This window comes from Vulpes lagopus, chromosome 17 (genome assembly GCF_018345385.1).
Source record: "Vulpes lagopus strain Blue_001 chromosome 17, ASM1834538v1, whole genome shotgun sequence".
Taxonomy (NCBI): domain Eukaryota; kingdom Metazoa; phylum Chordata; class Mammalia; order Carnivora; family Canidae; genus Vulpes; species Vulpes lagopus.
This window is the reverse complement of record NC_054840.1, coordinates 6011553-6032008: the sequence shown is the minus strand read 5'-3', so window position 1 is coordinate 6032008 and position 20456 is coordinate 6011553. Positions and strand designations below refer to the sequence as shown.

Here is a 20456-nt window from a genome sequence, read left to right as displayed (position 1 = left end):
AAAAGGTAGGGAATTGCAGACAGCAAGAGCAGACAACTCCCTCATCAAACAAGTTTTGCTCTAAAGAGGAACAGAGAGAGCACCTGGGTGGCACAGTCAGCCAAGCATCCAAGTCTTGTTTTAGGCTCAGGGCCTGATGTCAGGGTTGTGGGATTGAGCCCCTAGTCGGGCACCATGCTCAACGTGGAGTCTGCTTAAGATTCTCTCTCTCTCCCTCTCTCTCTCTCTCTCTCTCTCTCTCTCTCTCTCTCCTCCTTGGCCCCTCTCCCACCCATCCCCGTCTCTAAAATAAGCGAATCTTTAAAAAAAATAAAATAAAGAGGAACAGAGAGGTAGGGCAAAGCTGGTGAGAGACAAAGGATTCAAAGGGGTATCTTTGAGGAAGAGAGATAGTATAGAATGTTCGAATAGTAGGGATGACCCGGTGAATAGAGGAACACAGGCGAAGCTAGTAGGAGAATCCTGCAGAAACCAAGTTCTGAACAGACAAGAGCACCAGACCCGGTGGGTCGGAGGTAGTGGACCTTGGCCAGGAGCACACACAGCTCATCCACGGAAAAGAGCGCAGCTCTGGGGGACACGGGTATGTGTGAAGGCAGGAGGATGTGGCAGGGGGGAGAGGAGGTGCTCCTCTTCTCGCTGCTTCTAGTTTCCTAGTGAAATAAGCAGCAGGATCATTAGCAGAGAGCAAGACAGACAGACAGACAGACAGGAGGAGATAGTAGAGGTTTGAGCAAAGAGGCAAAGGTGTGAAGCAGTCAGAAAGGGAAAGAACGAACGTGGTAGGATTGCCAGAGAGCGCTGAGCGTCCCTGGAGAGGGTGGAGGGATGGAGTTCGGGTCATCAGAGGTGTGTGCGCGCGTGTCCCAGGTATGCTCAGCTGTTTGGAGCAGAGTTGTGCCTGCAGAACCCTGGTTTTCACCGACACTGGGTTTTGCAGGAGAGTAAGCGAGGAGCGAGGTAACACAATGGACCACAGATGAAAAGGTGAGCAGAAGGGGCTTTGACAGAAAGCAAAAAGGTAGCAGTCAAGGGCTGGAGGTAAAAAGCATTGATCTGGCGAGGTCAGGAGTGAGCAGAAAAGCTGGTGGACGGAGGAGCTGGGATTTGGACCGAGATGGCCTTCTCCTACGTCCACCTGGAACATGGAACATCCTACCTGGAACGCCCTTTGGCACCTTCAGCCCTCCGGCCTCTGTAATTCTCTGTGCTTGGACAGGCTATGTACCAATTTTGTCTTTTTTAAGGCTCTTTAGGACTATTTGCCCTCGTTTGCTCAAAAAATAATTTTTGTAGAAGTGTTCTCTATTTTCGTGGAATGGGAAATACAAGACGGAGTTGGTATGATTTTTCATCATGACAAACTGGCTGTGAGAGAAACATTTATTCTCCCACACGTGCCTTCGGGCCTTGTATTCCCTACTCCTAAAAGGAATGAGTTGCTGCTTGGAACAAAACAAATAGGACATTAGAAGGATTTGAAGGAACTAGACTCAAAGTAATTATTTCAAAAGAACTTATTTTAAAAACGGGTGGTTCAATCAGTTAAGGATCTGACTCTTGGTTTCGGCTCAGGTCATGATCTCGGGGTCGTGGGCTGGAGCCTGGGTCAGATTCCACACTCAGGGGGGTCTGCTTGGGATTCTCTCTCTCTCTCCCTCTCTCTCTCTCCCTCTCTCCCTTCTCTGCCCCTCCCCTCATTCACACTTGCACGCTCTCCAATAAATAAATCTTTTAAAAAGAATTTAAACATTAAGTCACCTCACTCTCAAGAAGAAGAAAAACAAAAAGGATGCCACGACTCTTTCAGGCCTTTAGAATTTTAGACGGACTTTTCATTGGGTATTTGAGAGACTGTTTTAGGGTACCACACGTTCACTGGCATTTAAGCACTCACTATAGGAATTATTCCGGATTCCGCAGCCCAGCCTTCTGCTCTTCAAGTCCAGGCCTTAACCGCCCCCCTGCACAAACATCATGTCCCAGGCAGGTGAACTGTCCCCTTCCTCCTACAAGAGCCCCCCAGCCTCACCCCTGACCTTCTGATCTCACTGTTCCCTCCATCTAGTCCGTCCCTTCCACCTGCACCACCTCTGCCCATGCACATCCTCTCATCCTCCAGGTTCCGGCTCAAACACAGACTCCAAGCCGACAGTCACCACACTCCTCTGGAGCTGCCAAAGCTCTACATCGGCACCTCTTCAGATGTCTATCCAGTTGCACCTGGTATCAGCTATTGGGGGCCAACAGAATCTAAACCCCACTCCTTACAGCGAATCGTCTTTCAATCTGGAACTCTCCATGATTTATCTTTGTATCAGACTCAGAATGCCTCACACAGTGCCTGACGTAATAATTAACCAATAAACAGCTGTTGAGGTCATGATCTCAGGATTCTGGGATGGAGCCCTGAATCAGGGGTCTGCTTGTCCCTCCTTCCTCTGTCCCTCTTCCCCCCTCCCCCCCCCCAATTCATGCTCACTCTCTCTTCTCCCAGATAAATAAATAAAACCTTAAAAAAAATAAACATCTGTTGACAGGACAAACATAGAGGAACCAACGGGAAAAAAAGTTCAACACAATGGAAGGTGTACCTATTTTAAGCTCAGCATTCTGTGTCTGACAGTAACTCAGAGCTCCAGATTGTTTAGTCATGGGTTATCGCCAGAGTATCCTCCAAAAAGTTCACCCCAACTTAAATGCCCATCGTGAAATTCTAGCAATTTATGTATGTGCCCTACCTGTATACTAGCGCCGTCTAACAAATACACGGTGCGAAACACGAATGTGAACCACATGTATCATTTAAAATTTTCTAGTAGTCACATTAAAAAGTGAAAGAAACAAGTGAAAACAATGACATTTTATTTAACCAAATTTATCCAAAATACTATGTAATTTCAACATACGATTCATATAAAAATTATTAAGGAAATATTTTACATTTCTTTTGTACTTTGTCTTAGAAACCTAAGGTGCTTTTTACACTTAGAGCACATTTCAGTTTGGACTGGCCACATTTCTGGTGCTAAATAGCCACACGTACCCATATCAAGCCAGACAGCACAGATCTAGAAGGTCCTTAAGGATGGAGGCTAGTTCTTTCAGCCCTATATACTCCACAGTGATTTATATGCCACAAGCATGTAAAACCAAGTGTGTAAAAGCACCAAGCATCACACTTGTTGCATAGAAAGGGTTCAACGGCTGCTGGCTCCCTTTTTCCCTTACATGCAACAGACACTCCATAAATGCCTCTAGGATTAAACTTCCAAGGTGGAAATGGTGCTTCACGATTAAGGCCATCAGGCTCGCGTTGCTCTATACCCTCCAAGGACCCTTGTGACCTTAATGTGGTTTCACAGCACATTTTCCTGGCATGAGAATGTTTTACTCACCAATAAACTATCCGAACTACACAGAAATAATAGCTTCTTAAATAAAATTGTATCCTGGCCTTCATCAGTCCCCAGTGAGTTTGGCTTCTAGCAAATGTATAGAGTTCATTCGCCCTGGGCTGAATTCATAAAAGTGGATCCAAGATTCGAGAAGCTAGAACCACGGGGGAGCCGATCTGAACCGGCTGGGCTGACTAACCCTCCGTTAGTGCTTCAGGGGCTAATAAAGCAGCTGAGTGACCTAAGCATTTACTTGGGCCTTGAGTTCTCAAGGAATTAGAATAGGGGAAACAAGTAAGAACCCTAAAAACATCTAACATAATTAACTATTATTTAAGAATTCAAAAGGCATTTCAGGATCTCGTTCACCCCAACCTCAAAGCAACATTATAATCATAAATTTATATTGGATGGTACCATAAAAATTGTAATTCGAGCATTCACGGTGTCTGAGCGTCTGTGATGCTTGATTACATGCTCAAAATGCAAATGAACAAGTCTATTATATATACACATACATAACACATACTTAATACAAAGCTCAACCCCACAAAATTTCAAGTAGAATAGGTAACGAGGGAATTTCCCCACCAAGGCTGGTCTCTGGTGCAAACGTTCTAGCCAAGCAAATACATATCACAACACACGCATTGCCTTGTGGTTGTGTCTCATGCTAACCAACTCCCTTTATTAATAGGTCATCCTTGCTTTAAATCTTCCCTCCCCTGCCTGCCCGTTCTCAGTTCCCCATCCATTCCCCCAATGCACTGATGCAGCATTCACTGGACAGTCATCGCGTCTGGGCACACTGGGCATCCAGCACACGACAGACAATGAGAAAATGTGGTCGTGGCCCCGAGGAAGCTTACAGTTGAATTCTCACTCACTGCTCCTTCCGCCTTCCCACTGCTGGCTTCCCTCTGAGCCACCCAAGGCTGCAGGCCTGTGCAGAAATACCCGCTAACAGGAGCCTGGCTGGGGTTTTACGGACCCGGCACCATAAATCAGGCTGTCTGGTGACTCTCCTTCCTTAGGATATGGTCAGCTGTGTTCAACGCAGACAGACTTTCCCAACGAGTTATGCTGACACGGTCTACCTGCACTGGGTATTTCTCCCCTTTTTTCTTAAGATCAAATTACTTTCCATTGGCAATTCCTGCCGGTTGGTTTTGGTTTGGTTTATTATTATTATTATTAAATAAATACCTGGGTGCCCCCAAGTGGGTGAAGCTTCTCTCACTCCTCAAGAGCTGACTATACAAAATGCAGCACCCAAGAAACACCCCACAACCATTCTATTAACCTGTGAAGGTTATGAATTCATGCACCAGGAAAGGGATCCAGGGCATATTTGTCTGTGCTATAATTTATTTGATGTCAACATGCCCAGAAAATAAAATTATGGACATTTCCCCCCTTTTAATGCTCATGGTATGGTGTTCCTGTTCACGGTGTTTAATGTTCAGGGTGTGGGGTGTGTTGGGGCAGGGCCGGGGCATCAGTGGCAGTTCCAGTATAAACAGGGCAGGCTGACGCAGGGTGAGGGCAGATAGCTCCTATGAAGCACCACATTCATCGCGCCCGGATTCTCACTGGGGAAAACGAACTATCTTTCCTCTCATTATCTAATGATATTCAGATAATACAAGAATTAATTTGAATGAAACAAAGAGAAAAAGCGTTTTTTTTTAAATAAATATATTAGGGACACCTGAGTGGCTCAGGGGTTGAGCATCTGCCTCTGGCTCAGGTCATGATCCTGGAGTCCCAGGATCGAGTCCCACATGGGGCTCCCTGCATGGAGCCTGCTTCTCCCTCTGCCTGTGTCTCTGCCTCTCTCTCTCTCTGTCTCATGAATAAATAAAACCTTAAAAAAAAAAAAAAACATTAGCATGTCAGCCTGAAGAACAAAAAGAACCTGTGTTTGTGGGTTCACCTGTATTTTCTCCTTGTGAGAACCAGAAGCAGGCCTGTGACCAGAGGAGATGGGTGATAGGAAAGGAGGGCCCGATTAGCAGCGGCGGGGAACCAGGCCAGGGCCCCAGGCTGCCCACCAGGGAGGCGGAGCACCCGCCTTAGCACCCGGGACTCCCAGCCCCTCGTCCAGCCCAGTTCATTCAGTTAGCACATCACTGAGCCCAACAGCTTGCTTCTGCTTTTCCAAAGGCCCGCCTCTCACTAATTTCTCAAATAAAACCCAAAACCAACAAAGATCTGCAAAAATCTGCAGCAGCAGGTAGACCGGAGTAACACATTCTTTATTACACATTCTTGGAGTTGTTCTAAGCAGCTCTGTGCGTCTCTCGAGCACTGACCCGGGCACGTTCAGTCGGAGCCACGATGCAGCTCGGCTCAGGGCCAGGCCGAACAGCTGGGGCACACCTGCTGCTGCGGCTCTCCGCGCTGACACACTCGTCACTGCGCAAGACACCGGCGCTTACTGGACTCCCGTTGATGCGCGTGCCCCTACATTGTTCCTGGCCGTTACTGGGGTCGGGCTGCACTCACTGATGAGTGGGTGCTTGTTTGAATTGCACTTCTTGTTCCAGCATCTACCGGATACCCACTCTCCGCTACGCCATCCGCCAAGCACGGAGGACTCAGAGTTCAATGGGACACACGCTGTCCTCCTAAAGCGGGCGATCTCATGGAGGAGGCTGCCTGTGTGGCCCTACAACCAAAATCTACTGTGCACCATCACAGCTGTGCATGAAAAGATTGTGCAAACACGGAGCGGGGACAGAAGTGGTTCAGCCCGCAGGGAAAATGGGTGGTCAGGGAAGACCCTAGAAAGGCACAGGAGGTTCTAGGTCTAAGTGGACAAGGGAGGAAGGGCATCCTGCTCAAAGAGCCCTAGAGCCGCAGAGCACATGGCATGCTGGGCGCCGAGAGTCCTGGGATGGGGCAAGAGAGAGAGAGAGAGGCATAGAGAGGATGGGAGTTTGAAGGACATGGAGAAAGGTCTTGCTTTGGCCTAAATGCTTGTGCTTCCCCACCCCCGCCCCCCAGAAGGCCTATGTTGAAATCATAACCACCGGAGATAATGGAATGAGGAGGCGGGACCTCTGGGAGGTTCTCAAGGTCCATACCTTTTTTGTTTCAGATCCTGCACTCGTGCAGCAGCAAGTCCTCATAGCACCATGGGCCAGACTCGGTACCAGACGCCGCACTGGGGCAAGCTCAGCACGAGACATCTGCTCTCCTGCGGCCCTGACTGCACACAGCAGTGGGGGGCCAGGCTGCAATAACAGCCCGCACCCCAGAGCTCAGGAGAAACAGCAGAGCGAGTGGAGGCGCAGGACAGGGCTCCGGGTCCAGAGCTGGTCAGGGAGGGCCTCTCCGACAGGTGATGTGGAAGGACAGGATAGGAAGGAAGTGAGGACACAAACCACACCACATGTGTCATTTCTCACTGGTGGCAGCAACATTCACCGCACTTCCCAGGACCTGTGGCCACTTCTTAGAAGACCTTAGTAGCTTTGCTCGCAGCTGCTGTCACACCAACCCCTAAGAAGACTTGGCTTTCTCATGGAATGCTCAAATGGGTTCTCAAGACCTGTGGTCCCTTCCCTCCTGCAAATCACAGTTATGGGGTCTCCACCCACGGGGTCTGCTGGCTCCAGTGGCTTCGTGCCTCCTGGGCCAGCAAGGACTTTACCAATCCCTCCGTTCACTTGACTACAAGGTTTCTGACAAAGTCTCATCGGGCTCTAGCTTCACCCCGAGTAAAGTTTGATAAATCTCTGCTGAACAAGCGAATGAAAGCCCCAATTTTGAATTACATCTGAAGGAATAATAGACTTACATTTGGAAGAAAACCCCAGATGTGTATTCTTTCCACAAAACCAAGCCCGACCATTTGCAACTCTGCCCTCACCAAAAGTCACCAACTTCTGTGTTGAGGTGAATTTAGATCAGATAACAGAACTAAGTTTTTCAAATTCTTCACTGTCTTAAGGTATTTCCATATTTAATATAAAAGAATATAACAGTTCTGGAATTAGTGGTGATTAATTCAAAACTGTGAAGATACGAAGAATCACTGAATTGCAGACTCTAAAAAGGTGAACTTCATAGTGTGTCAATCAAATTCTCAATAGAGCCATTATTTTAAAAAAGAATATAGAGAACTCTTCCAATAAAAGATTAGTGAGCATCTGAGTCTCATCAGGAAAAACAAATTTGCAATGCTACTAATTTTTCCTTTAGCTACAAAGCTATTTTGGGCCTGAATAAAGAATGAAAGGCACAATTCACATCTCTATATACGGAAGACAGAAAAGCCACAGATGAGAAAAATAATTTGTGCTATTAAAAAAAATGGACATCTTGCCATAATAGTTTTAGAAGCAAATTTTAAGTTCTGTTAACTTTGATGAGCTCACATGGCTGATGAGCCTCAAAGCCCTTTACTTGCCTAACAAAAGCATGAAGAATAAGGTCTCAGCTATCTATGATAAACGGAGAGGAAAACAGCAGAAAAATAATTAAAATGCACACTGCCAGCCTCTCGTTAGCTACCAGTGATATTATCAGTCCATTTTCTTCCAGAATATCAGAAATGAGGAAACACTGATCGGTATTTACCGCAGCTCTCTCTGGATGGCCACTAAATCATGGTCTATGATGGCTTTGTGTGATGCGTCGACCTGGTGAGCCTAAACCACACGTCCCGGAATTAGCTTTCTTGTATGTTTTCAGGTTGGTGGTAAGGAATATTCTCTCCCCGGTCCCGGAGGAAGGAGGGGGGGACAGCCACCTTTTTGCAGGACACACACACACACACACACACACACACACACACACACAGTTTCCCAGTTATTCAGTCAAATATAATTTAGGGCTGCTGTGAAGGGCCCTTGCAGATGTAATTAAGGTCTGTCATCAGTTGAATTTAGTCAAAAGAAAGATGATGATACTGAATGGGGCTGATGGAATTAGCTGAAAAGCTCTTTTAAAAAAAAAAAAAGCTTAAACCCTCCCTGAATCCAGAGACTCCAAGCTTTAGCTCCTGCCCTTGGAGTGCCAGTCTGCTCATGATATACTCTTAACTGCCTTAATTTCAAAACTCTTATGGATTTCAAGTATGCTTAGCTAGCCCCACAACTGGACAAGCCAATTCATTACAATAAATCCCTTAAATCCCTATAACCTACAAGCTCTCCCTCTATGATAGACCCTGACTGGTTCATGATATTGGAGTTACTACTATTGAGGAGACAGAGGAAGACCTCTTGGCAGGGAATCATCCGGAAAGAAACTAAAGAACCTTACTCTCCCATGAGCTCTCTCCCAATCTCTTGCAGTAATGACCAGGAGACTGGGGGTGAATCAATTGTTCAAAAAATGAGATTTATAAAAGAGAAGGAATTAAATACAATGCTGCAGCCAGGCCAATGTGCTTCAGCTTTGGCTAATGAGATGTAAATAGGAGTGATGGAACTCTGATGCAGGTCCTTGGGAGACCGCAGACTCTTTTCTTCTCCCCTCTTCATCCAATACAAGGTCTGGAGGCCCAGCAGCCATCCTGGTCAAGGGCCAACCACCTGGACAGGGCAGATTGGAAAGCTGGAGTTGCCTGCAGCCATCAAGCTTCCAGACTGCTTTCACATGGCAAGCAAAGCCACGGGGGGGGCGGGGGGGGTGGTTCTGATACTGGTAGCTAAACACAATGCCTAACTGACCCAAGGAGTTTTTTTCTCTAGTTGTCCTCTTCCTGTAGCAGCAGACTAACACGTCCACGTTGATGCATTATAAGGAGCAGTGACATTTAATTCCCCCCAGTATTCCCCTGTGCATGGGGACACAGTGAGTGCCTAAGAGGATCAGAGCAGAGAAGTCCACCTTTATTTCTCCATGCTTCTCCACGTTGGCAAAAGGCTACAAGAAAGTCTCCACAGTCTGCAACATGTGTCCTCACAAAGCCGCTAACTTTAATTCCCATGGCATAGAATTTCATATGGCAAGCCTGTGGTCACATCCAAATCTACTTATTCGACAGATTTGTGATGTAGAAAACTCACTCTGCTACCCCTTTGGGCAGGGCTCTGTCTTTTCACGTTGGAGTCCTCTAATTTCTCCCAAACCAACAACCCTTAAACATGTCTGGGGTAGAGTTTTTTTTCGCTGAATGCAAAACCACATGGTCATTTCAAAGCCTAGACTTCAGCAGCACTGGGCTTTCTGGATGTTCAGGAACATAACCACCGAGAGCGGCACACACTTTCGGTGGTAACCTGGCCTGCTCGCACTCTCTTGTGTCCCTCTCTCATGGTGAAAAACCTGCCTGACACACCAGGCAGCTGACAACTGGGAGAGGAAAAAAAAAAAAGAATATATAATCAGGCCTGTGACCAAGGGAAAATGAAGTGATTAATACGGAAAACACAGCAAGAAACATCAAACAGGAAAAAAGTTGATATTTCCCTTTAGCTTAAAGTAGGTTGGTCTACTCCCCACATGGACTATTATGGGGCCGGAGCAAAGTATGGACATGGTCACTGTCCAAAGTATGGACAAAAGTGTCACTGTCTTCCTGACCCTGGGTCATTTATGATACTGCAGAGTCCCTGACTCCTTTTTTCTTTTTTTTTTTTTTTTTTTAAGAAGGAGGAAAGGAGGCCAGTTCCCATGATCACAACTCTGAAAAGATAAACTGTCAGCGTGAACACACTGGGCCCCACTGTTCCACCATGTGTCTCAGCTATTTTGGGCCATTTCCTTCGGGTTCAGAGCTCCCCAGACACTCCTCCCTGTCCAGTCCTCGGGCCCCTAGCCCCTGACACTTTTTCTGAGCACAGGTCAATGTCTCTCATTCAACATCCTCACGGGAAGACCGTCTCAGTCGCAGCCTCACGGGCCTTTCTACTCTCAATGCCTCCGTTCATATCCTCTCCAACACCCTGACCTGTTGCTCCACGGGCTCCTCGTTTATCAAGTTCAAAACCGAGCACGATTAAAATCTGCCTTGCACCTCAAGTGCATCCTCTTTCCCTCTCCCACAGCCCAGGGCTCCCCCATCTCCCACAGTCCAAGGCCCCTGCCCCCCGCCCCCCCGTACTCCACACCCAAGCTACTGGCTGCATGCACCAGGGGCTGTGCCCACCCTTGGATCTACTTCACCTCATTTTTCTACTAAGGGTGGTGGTGGCTGATGACCCACAAATGAACTTCACCCACCCTGTGAGTGTGGATGGATTGGGGGGCCGGCTCCTGGCCTTGAGGCATTTATCTCCACGAGCTGATCTGCAAAGGCTGCAGGAGGTCTTCGGGCAGGGACACCTCTGTGGCTTCCAGGGGCCAAACCAGGACGGGGCAGAGGGGCTGTTTCCAGGCCCAGTTCCACAGCTGCGGGGACACGGAGAAGCCCGTCTACCCCCGCCTCTCTGAGTCATGGAAAAACAACCCAGCAACTAACTTCAAGCTCCTGGACTCAGATTTATGCGAGGGGTCCCAGGTACACCCGTGATTCCGAAACCTTTCTAGAGCCTCCTCCCCCAGCTTTGCAAACTTAGGAAAATAAGGCCGTGGCTTCCTTGACATGGATCCCATTCTCCCGGAAGGCACCCCACAGCTGTGGTGGGGGCAGGGCCTCAGTCTTCAATTCTTTTGGCCCAGGGTCATCAAGCAGAAGATCGCCGAGGACATGGGTTTTGCACAGGTAAGAGCTCTGTAAGGCTCCAAGAGCACCTGCAGGAGACTTTAGTAAAAGTCATTTGAAGGCAGCCCTGTAAAATTTGCATCACCTCTATTAACCTGACTTCACCTGAACCCTCGTGCTGGCAGGGTGAAGACATTCCCCAAGTCTATCTTCTACTTTTCACCCCTACTCCGGCCCAGTTACTGTTTCCTTGCACGCCCTTTCAAAATATTTCTACAGCTGGCTACCAAGGTGATCTTCTAAAACTATAACTCTAGGAGTGGGCTGGGCTGACCCATCCCAGTTCCTGAGAACCCACTGGAAGTTTTCAAGAATTTTATTAGTTGGGGCCACCTGAGTGGCTCAATGGTTGAGGGTCTGCCTTTGGCTCAGGGTGTGATCCTGGGGTCCTGGGATTGAGTCCCGCATTGGGCTCCCTGCAGGGAGCCTGCTTCTCCCTCTGCCTATGTCCCTGCCTGTCTCTCTGTGTCTCTCTCATGACTAAATAAAATCTTTTTCTTTAAATGTTATCAGTTGTTAAACACACCAATTATGAAAAATTAAACTTATAGTGAAATAAATTAAACCCAAAGATAACAAGTATTCAAAATCCACCACTTCTTTGCTACTTTAACACATTTTACTAATATCTATGTCTTTGAGGCTATTTAGGGCTAATGTTGCCCATATGTGAAAATACTGTGAAAGGCGCTACTGGGCATCTACTCCCTGTAACTTGAAGTTGGCTGTAATGGGACGGTTTTCATAGGGAAACTGGCAAGCCCCTATAAATTACGGTTTGATTTCTGTTTTGATGATTGTCTAGGCTTAAAAAAACTGATGGACCAAATGTTAATAAAATACGGGGTGCCTATAGCAGGTATATTGTGAAAAAAAAAAAAAACGAAAAGCTGTGGAAATAATTCTCCTAATGCTGTCCGATTCACAAAGACGCTTCATGAACAAGTGAAGGTCTGGGCCGTGCCGTCGTCGTTTCACCTGATGGTGCTCCCTACTGTCACAAGAGCGCATCAACCACCTGCTTTCATCCACTGCAACCATGGGTTGGCCATAAGTTCAAGAGTTCAGCAAAAACCAACAGAAACCTGTCAGAACCGGGGTGCCTCAGTCGGTTAGGAGTCTGCCTTTGTCTCAGGTCATGATCCCTAGGTCCTGGAGTGAAGCCCCACACTGAGCTCTGCGTACTTGTGTGCGCGCACACACTCTCTCTCTTTCAAATGGATAAAATCTTAAAAAAAAAAAAATCCGTCAAATCAATCAGCTATGTGCACTTTACAATAAAGAAAGCTGTATGATTTATTATTTATGAATTGCGAGCTACACATCCATTATGTCAGGATACTTTATAGCACATGTAAGTGTGCGCACGCACACACATTCATTGTTTTCTGGAGAGTTGGCTGTTGAGCCTTCCCGACAGGCCACTGCGCACCTCTGACTACGTGGTTCCTCGGTTGCGAATCCCTCCAGAGCTCCCTAGTCCGCCGCCTTTTATGCTTTGCTTCAAATCCTCCCAAACTCACCTCAGAGTCCTGCCATTGGACGGCGGCCAGTCCCATGAAGAATCCGGGCAGCTGCATCCACGTGCAACCTGACGGGGCCTCTTCAGCCCAGGCTTCCCTGGTACTGCTTCGTGAGGCGCCCACGGGGACCCCCGGGAGCCAGGGATGCCCAACCTGAAAGAGTGGAGCTGCCCTTACCCAGCGGGAGACGAGCAGCAGACAAAGGTCCGCCCTTCCCCTTCCCCTTCCCCTACCCCAGGTGAGCTGTGTTGAGAGACACCACGTAAGACTCCTCCCGAGAGGAGGCCCCAAGCAAGCAACCGCGGCTCCTGCTCCCACTCCCTGGGCCTTCTCTCCTGCTCTCGCACAGCATTCCCAATTAGGCCACCTCGTTCGAGACTTTCCCGTAGGATCTATCCTAGGTGCCCTAACTGAGCAGCAACGACCTTCTGGAACTGGGCCTCTGGCTAGCATGGCACGCCCTGGTCACAAAGGACACGCATGCTCTCTCCCACCTCTGAGGCTCTGCTCATGCTTTCCCGCTCGGGATTCTAAGGGTGTGCAAAGAGGTAGAAAATTCTATAACCTACAACCACGACCTTACAAATGAGGGAACTGAGGTCCAGAGTAGGAAAGCCTGGCCCAGGTGCCCAATGGCTAATTTAAGACAGAACTGAAAGCTCTCCTGGATTTTACGGCCTTCTGCTTCCTAACGTGCCCGGGAATATCTATGTTCTAGTCCCGAAAAGTCTACTGAATTAACTGTTTCCTCTTTCAACCTCTCAAAATACCTGGATTTCCATTTCCCTTCAAACTACTGCTTTTTATTGCCTCAGCCTTTTTGTCTCTCGCTAAAGAAACAGGGGAGGCCTGGGTGGCTCAGCGGTTGAGCGTCAGTCTTCAGTCCAGGGCATGACCCGGGGTCCTGGGATCGAGTCCCGCATCGGGCTGCCTGCATGGAGCCTGCTTCTCTCTCTGCCTGTGTCTCTCTGCCCCTCTCTCTCTGTGTGTCTCTCGTGAATAAATAAATAAAATCTTAAAAAAAAAAAACAGATAGTAATTGACTCTTTTACTCAGTGGTTCAATCCAGTTCCCCCAACATTCGCTGGCCACTTTACGTAGTCACTCGTGAGGAGTACAGTGAGGAAGACAAAAATGATTAAGACACGTCCTTTACTCAGAAGGAGCTCATAATCCAGTGGATGAAAGAGAAGGTTGTGCAGAAATCTATCGATACATGCTGTGATTACTAGAATAGGAGAACAAGCCAAAAAGATTGCAAATATCTAGTTATTTGAAATATCTACATAGAAATACACACAGAAAATGTTCACGTGCATAATATATAAAATAGGAGGAACCGGGCAAGTCGACATTCTTAGAAAACTATAAGCAAAACTAAGTTCCAAGAGAATTCTATTTACAGGTGCAAGTATTTTAGGGCCAGTGAGTATCCAGGATCAGTCACATATATCAGTGCCTGTTACACACGGGCCATTTGCTTTTTACACAAATATATTCTGTAATGTTTCAGATAAGCAGCAACCGAAACATTGATTACGATCAAACAAAAAGCGACCTTTCAAAGCTCCTGGTCCGGGGCCCTGCTACAGAAACCAAGGTTCCAGGTGTTCGTTTTCTTAGCAAATCTGTTTCTCCTGTGGGATCCAGCCACTCTCATTCTTCCCCAATGACTTAGACTTGAATCCTCCACCCCTCCTTGACCTTTCCATCTCCCTGTCCCCAATCAACTCCCACACCTGTGGCTTCTGCGCAGACGCACCCATAACTGCATCCCTCCCACGTCCAGCTCTTCGTCAGCCCCACCCGGTGTGGAGATTGGGCTGCCCCAATAGTTCCCCAAATCACTGTCTCTTTCCGAGCCATTTGTCACGGCGCCGGAGCTGCTCTTCTTCAGCATGGCTCTGATCATGCTGTTCCCTTGCTGCCAACACTCCACAACCAAAAACATGTTTCGCTTCACTTCCCCGCTCTCTCATTCTCAATTCCATCTGTGTCTGGGTGTTCCTTTCCGCCACACCACTATTCAGTCCACCCATGCTAGACTAGCTCCTGCTCCCACACACCCCCTGCACTCCCCCACTCATCAACAGATTGGGATGATGCCATCCCCCCAAAGGTCCTACCTGTCAGGTCTTTAGCCACTCGCCAAGATCCTGCTCCACCTCTCCCTCTTCCATTGGGGCTCCTTAGATCTCCAGCTGTTCATTCATCTTTGGACCCACTTCTTCACACTCTGGTGCCCACTGCACATTATTTATACTTATTTCACAGCATTTAATCTTTGAATTGTGGTAACTGATGTGTCAGCTGAACCATTAGATCAGTGGTTCTCAAATCATGGTCCCCAAACCAGCAGCATCAGCATCATCTGGGAACTTGTTAGAAATGCAAATTTTCCGCCCAGCCCTGACCTACTGAATCAGAAACTCTAGGGTGAGGCCCAGCACTCCATTCTGATGAGCCCTCCGGGGGATTCCGGTGCGCAGTGGAGTGTGAGAACCACTGAACTAGACCGTGAATCCCGAGAGGGTTGTCACTAGGACTAGGTTAATGTATCCCAGCTCCAGAGGCAGGGCCTGAATCAGACAGGAAGTACTAGTGGAATTTCCAGAAATAAATTGCCAGAGTCTCACTAAGCCAGTTGCAGAGACAAAACCAGAACTCAGGTTACCATATCAGGCCAGAGTTCCTTCCAGCATTGACCACAGCCTCTAATTGTGAATATAAGCCATTTAAGATCATGCATAAATAGCCGTGTATAGTAGAAAATGCACTTAAATTACCTAAGAATGACAGATTGTACAATTAATAAGTCAGGGCATTTTCGGTCTGTAACTGCAGAAGGATGAACGAGTGGAGCTGGTCAAGCAGGCTTACTCAGAGATGCCCTGCTTATGTGAAAGGAGATCCTGCGAGAACTGAAGGATAATCAGCCACCCCACTTGTGTTCCTCAAACGTCTCGAAGGACTATGAACAAGTAAATTAGGCTCACGAATGGATTCAGAGGCAGACTCAGAAGGCTGCCTTTTTAAAAACATCCATACTGCAGCCTACTCTCTTTCTTTTAAATGCAGATTTTTCTAAGTAAGCAGCTTTTGACCAAAACATCTGCAAATACCTTAAAAATGTGAAAAAAAAAGCTGGCATTTACTGATGTGAACAGGTTTTTACATGTCTCACTTATTTATTTTGGGCCTCCTCTTTAAAATTGATGAAAGTTGCGCAAAATTTTTGAGAATTCATTCTTTCTTTTCTCTCAATCTTTGGAAGCTTTAAGGGCTCACTACTCCTTACGTGCCATTCTTCCTTATGTTTTGTGAAGGCTGTCATGTGAGCCATCACATGGGAAAACCCATTTTTTCCATTCTTTCATGACTCATTTGTAAAACGACAGACAAATGGAAGTCTCACTGACCCCTTAAAATGTGAAACCTAAAGAAACTTTAAAGGGAAGGGAAAAGTGCTCAGGCTACTGAGTCCAGGTTACGCTCCCCTACACATGTGTAAGTCTGTCCTTTTGTTGGACAATCAGCCACGGCAGGAAAGCGGGCTTGATCAGATCAAAGTGGACCAGTTAAATGCTGTGGGAGGCTTTGCAAAACTGAATGAGGAGGGTGTGCTCAGTAAATTACAATCACTTAAACACCCACCACTAACGTAATCCTAAACTCATTTTTGCAGCATTGAGCGGTGCATCTACATTTTGAAGAAAAGCAAGCCTCTGCTTTGGGAAACAAAGTCCTCCAAGCCTAGCCTCTGACGAGAAGAGGGTCCAGGGTGGCTGGAGAGCCCAGAAGCTAATTCAGGACCTAAAGACCCTCGGTTGAGGTGGGGGGGGCACCATCCTCCCTGCCCTGGGGCTCTGATACCTCCCTCGTACATCAGCTCTGAGGGGCAGCGTGAAGAGACTCCCAAGGCTAAAGAAGCCTAGGCCTTATCTGAAGCTATGGCTCTCCATCCCTGCCCCAGACGCAGCTTGGTTTGTGTGCTATGACAAAGAAAAGAAATTATATTCGTTTCTTGTCATTCCTGCTCATTGAATATATGATCATTTTAGTTATAGACAATGTCAAGGCCTCTCCAGATCCTTGGCCCTAGGAAACGAACACGTGAGGAAACTTGTACTACTACATAGAAGTCATCAGATTAAGGGTCTATGACTTAATCAATAATCAAATTAAATTGAGAACAAAATCCTGGGTAGAATCAGAAGACATTAGTATACACACCACTTCAATGAGAAAGAATGAGAACTGAATGTCTGATCTGGCTGTGTTAAAATAATTACAGTCAATTAAGTGAGGTGCTTATTCTTTATGCTTACCTTGTGCTTAATTATCATGCAATACAATAATGACTTCTCAACATGTTCTAAATTAATACCGTTATTCTTGATTTGATTGCAACGGTAAATGCTTCATGCCTGTCTAGCCAGATGTCAAGGTCCAGCTGTGGGCCTATCACTTAGTCCTACTGGGAACTGATTCACAGGCCCGAGTGCAATTGGCTACTCATGGGATAAGCCATGCTGGGATGGGCCTCACACTCTCTGTAGGAGGACTGGGTCCTCAGCGGGCCTCAGAGCTCTAGGGCCACGTGCGTAGCCCACTGCACATGAAGCCACTAACCAATACCTGGCTCAGACACATCTCTGGCCCAACTGGCCAGGTCATCTGGTCTCCACATACAATGGCCCACAACTTTGATGTTAAAAAAGGAGAACTTGCCTACAACCAAAACCACTCTCTAAAGAATTCCTGTGTGCGTAGACTGGCACAGAAACAAGAACACCTAAAAGCACTGAATTTCAGAACAGAATTAACAAAATACAAAAGAAAATCTAGACCACTAAAAGAAGGAAAGAGGATGAAATATTATTAGAATGCTTTGCCTTTATTTTAAACCAGGTCGATAGGCAGGTGAAGACACATTAGACTTTTAGATGCTTTAAAAAGAGCTGAGATAGAAGTTTACATACAGTCTATTTAACTTTATTCTTTAGTAGAGAAAAGTACTGCATACGGCACATTTGTCTTAGAAAACAGAAAGCGAGAAAGACGTGGGGGCTTCTATAACAAATCAACCACTCTTTCAGCTGTATGTATGCTGATTTGCGTTTTCAATTTAAGAAAAATCTAAAGAAAAAAAGATAGGAAGACCAAAAAGTGTTCTTAAACCCCTATATGCTATTCCACTTCCTAAGGAGTTTTTAAATGACAGATGACTACAGGCGCACCTGGGTGGCTCAGGTGGTTAAGCATCTGACTCTTGGTTTCGGCTCAGGTCATGATCTCAGGGACCTGAGATCGAGCCCTGGGTCGGGCTCTGTGCTCAGCTGGGAGTCTGCTAGAGATTCTCTCTCTCTCCCTCTCCCTCTGCCCCTTCCCCTGCTCATGCTCTCTAAATATGAATGATGAATGAGTAAATGAATGAAATCTTTAAAAGATGACTACAAATCTCCCTAGAGTTGATCTCAACATTAATTTAACATAGTGCAAACTCAGTATACAATAGAGGAAAAGATGCCTTTTGACTTTACTTCTCCAAAAAACAACTGAATACTTATATTTGAACTTTATTCTTGCAAAAAAAGTAAAAATCTAAGTGATAACTCATTCTTTACTGCTCCAAATAAATGCATAAATAGAATACTTAAAGGGAAAAAAGAGGGAAAGATTTTTTTAAAGTTTTCTAACATTTTTAAATAACAGAATTCTGTTTGTTTGAATAAAATTCCTAAAAGGCCAAATGTAAATAAGTAACACAGTACTGGATTATATAATCCAAAGTACAAGATAAATATCCATGAGTCCACATTGATATAAATAAGTCATTGAATAAATAAATAAATAAGGATGAAAAGATAAATTTCCCCATGCAGAAACAATCTAAATAATTTATGTAGCTACCAGCCTCTCTAGGAGGTGGAGCATAACTCCTCATCTCAATAGCGTGGCTGCACACAGTGACGTTCTTCCAAAGGGTTCAGTACTGAAAAAGGGAAAAATAAGTAACTTGGCTTTGGAGAACCCTAACAAATACTACCTCAGCCACGCAATCAAAATTCCCATCAGCAATCCTATGTCATGTTGATGGTGTGGACCCTCGATACAATGTGATGAGAATGGTATTTTACCACCGGGTTTTTTTTTTTCCCCCTTCAAAACCCATAATCCCAGTCTAATCAGGAGGAAAACATCATAAAAGTCATGACCGAGGTACATTCTACAAAATGCCAGTACCCCCTTAAATAGTCAAGGTCACCGAAAATATGGAAAAGTCTGAGACACAATCACGGCAAGAGAAGCGCAAGCAGACAGGACCACTAACCGTAACGGGGTATCCTGGATGGGTATCGGAAGAGCAAAGGAACACTCGGGAAAAGCTGAGGGAACCTGAATAAAGTATGGATTTTAGTTAATAATAGTACATTCATGTTGGTTCCTTAATTCTAACAAACATACCATCCCCACGTAAGGTGTTCACGACGGAGGAAACCATAGCTTAGCCACGCACACTCTTTGCAACTTTTCTGTAAACGTAAAAAGCATCTTTTTAAAAAGGCAAATATACAAAAAATAAACTAAAAAGGCAAGTATACAAAATTATGCTTTTTTTAATGAGATGCTGTTGGTGAACATGGGGTGTAGAGAGAGAAGCTCCAGACGTCTGCTCTTTGCATCCCGACCCCAATCGTAGCCTGCCCCTGAAACATGGAGCAGTTTGAAAACCACGATCTTGAAAAACTGGAACGGGTTCCCAGCACAGAACGCCAGCCCATTCCAGGTGGTGGGGCAGGCCTCAGCTCACGCCTCGGCCCACAGCTCCAGGCGGCACAGGACTCGGCTCAGTCCTCTCCAGCACTGCAGACCCCGGGGGATGGCTGTCGCTGTCAACCCTCTTAGCCTTCTCGGCAACAGATCTGCAAAAATCAGCTCATGTCGTCTGCTGAGGTCGGACAGACAAACCTCTCCAACATGTACTTCTGGCCTCCTGGTGTCCTACAGAGTGACGCACGGCCCCCAGTCCCCACCTCCCTGCCAAAACTGGCTCTAGTAGCACTCAAACAAGGGGAGGGGGGTTTCCCAAAATTGATCAAGTTTACTTTATATCACCTTCATGTTTAATTGATCCATTGTCACAGATTATTCACCCATAGGGACACACAGTGCAAATCCCTACAAGCTCTCTGAAAATTTAAGGTGACATTCACATAGAAAGCTACAGATGGGGATGCCTGGGTGGCTCAGTGGTTGAGCATCTGCCTTCGGCCCAGGGTGTGATCCTGGGGTCCCAGGCTCGAGTCCCACGTCAGGCTCCCTGCATGGAGCCTGCTTCTCCCTCTGCCTGTGTCTCTGCCTCTCTGTCTCTCTCATGAATAAATAAATAAAATATTTTTTAAAAAGTTGTGGTCATCTAAATGCTCCATAGTCTAAAAAAGAAAGCAAGCAAGCTACAGATGTTGTTTCCCACTGGTCAACAGTGACCCTTGTTCCAAATGGCAGTAACATTCCACGGTGAATCACTGCCATGAGCATGGTAACCTCTGTGGGGTCAGGAAAGAACAATTAGGAGAGCAGTTGAACCATTTGGGAACCCAGGGGTCACACTAACATCATATTCTCCTATAGCAACTTGGAGAGGCCTCCATTTGACAAGTAATTAGTGAGCACCTACCACGTGCCAGGCAAGACCCCATCATCACAGAGCCTATGTTCTCATGTAGAAAACTCGGGATTCAAGAAAACAAGGCCAGAAGAAGAAATCAGATAGGAATAGGTGCAGGCATGAAAATAACCCATGATAACAGGCTGGGGGGGGGGGGGCGCCTGGGTGGCTCAGTTGGTTGAGCATCTGCCTTTGGCTCAGGT

At 46.5% G+C, this 20456-nt stretch overlaps 1 protein-coding gene across 4 annotated transcripts in view; it reads right to left on the bottom strand.

Moving 5' to 3' along the window:
* Positions 1-20456, bottom strand: part of PLD1 (phospholipase D1) — a 206854-nt gene that overhangs the window by 176631 nt on the left and 9767 nt on the right. The window contains exon 2 of one of the 4 annotated variants that reach the window (XM_041731562.1): positions 12582-12734. The exons of 2 other annotated variants lie outside the window; for them this stretch is intronic. The gene's annotated coding sequence lies outside the window, so the exon portion shown is untranslated. Of the gene's footprint in view, positions 1-12581; positions 12735-20456 lie in introns of those variants that run through there. One more of the 4 variants, XM_041731567.1, reaches the window with a different exon arrangement.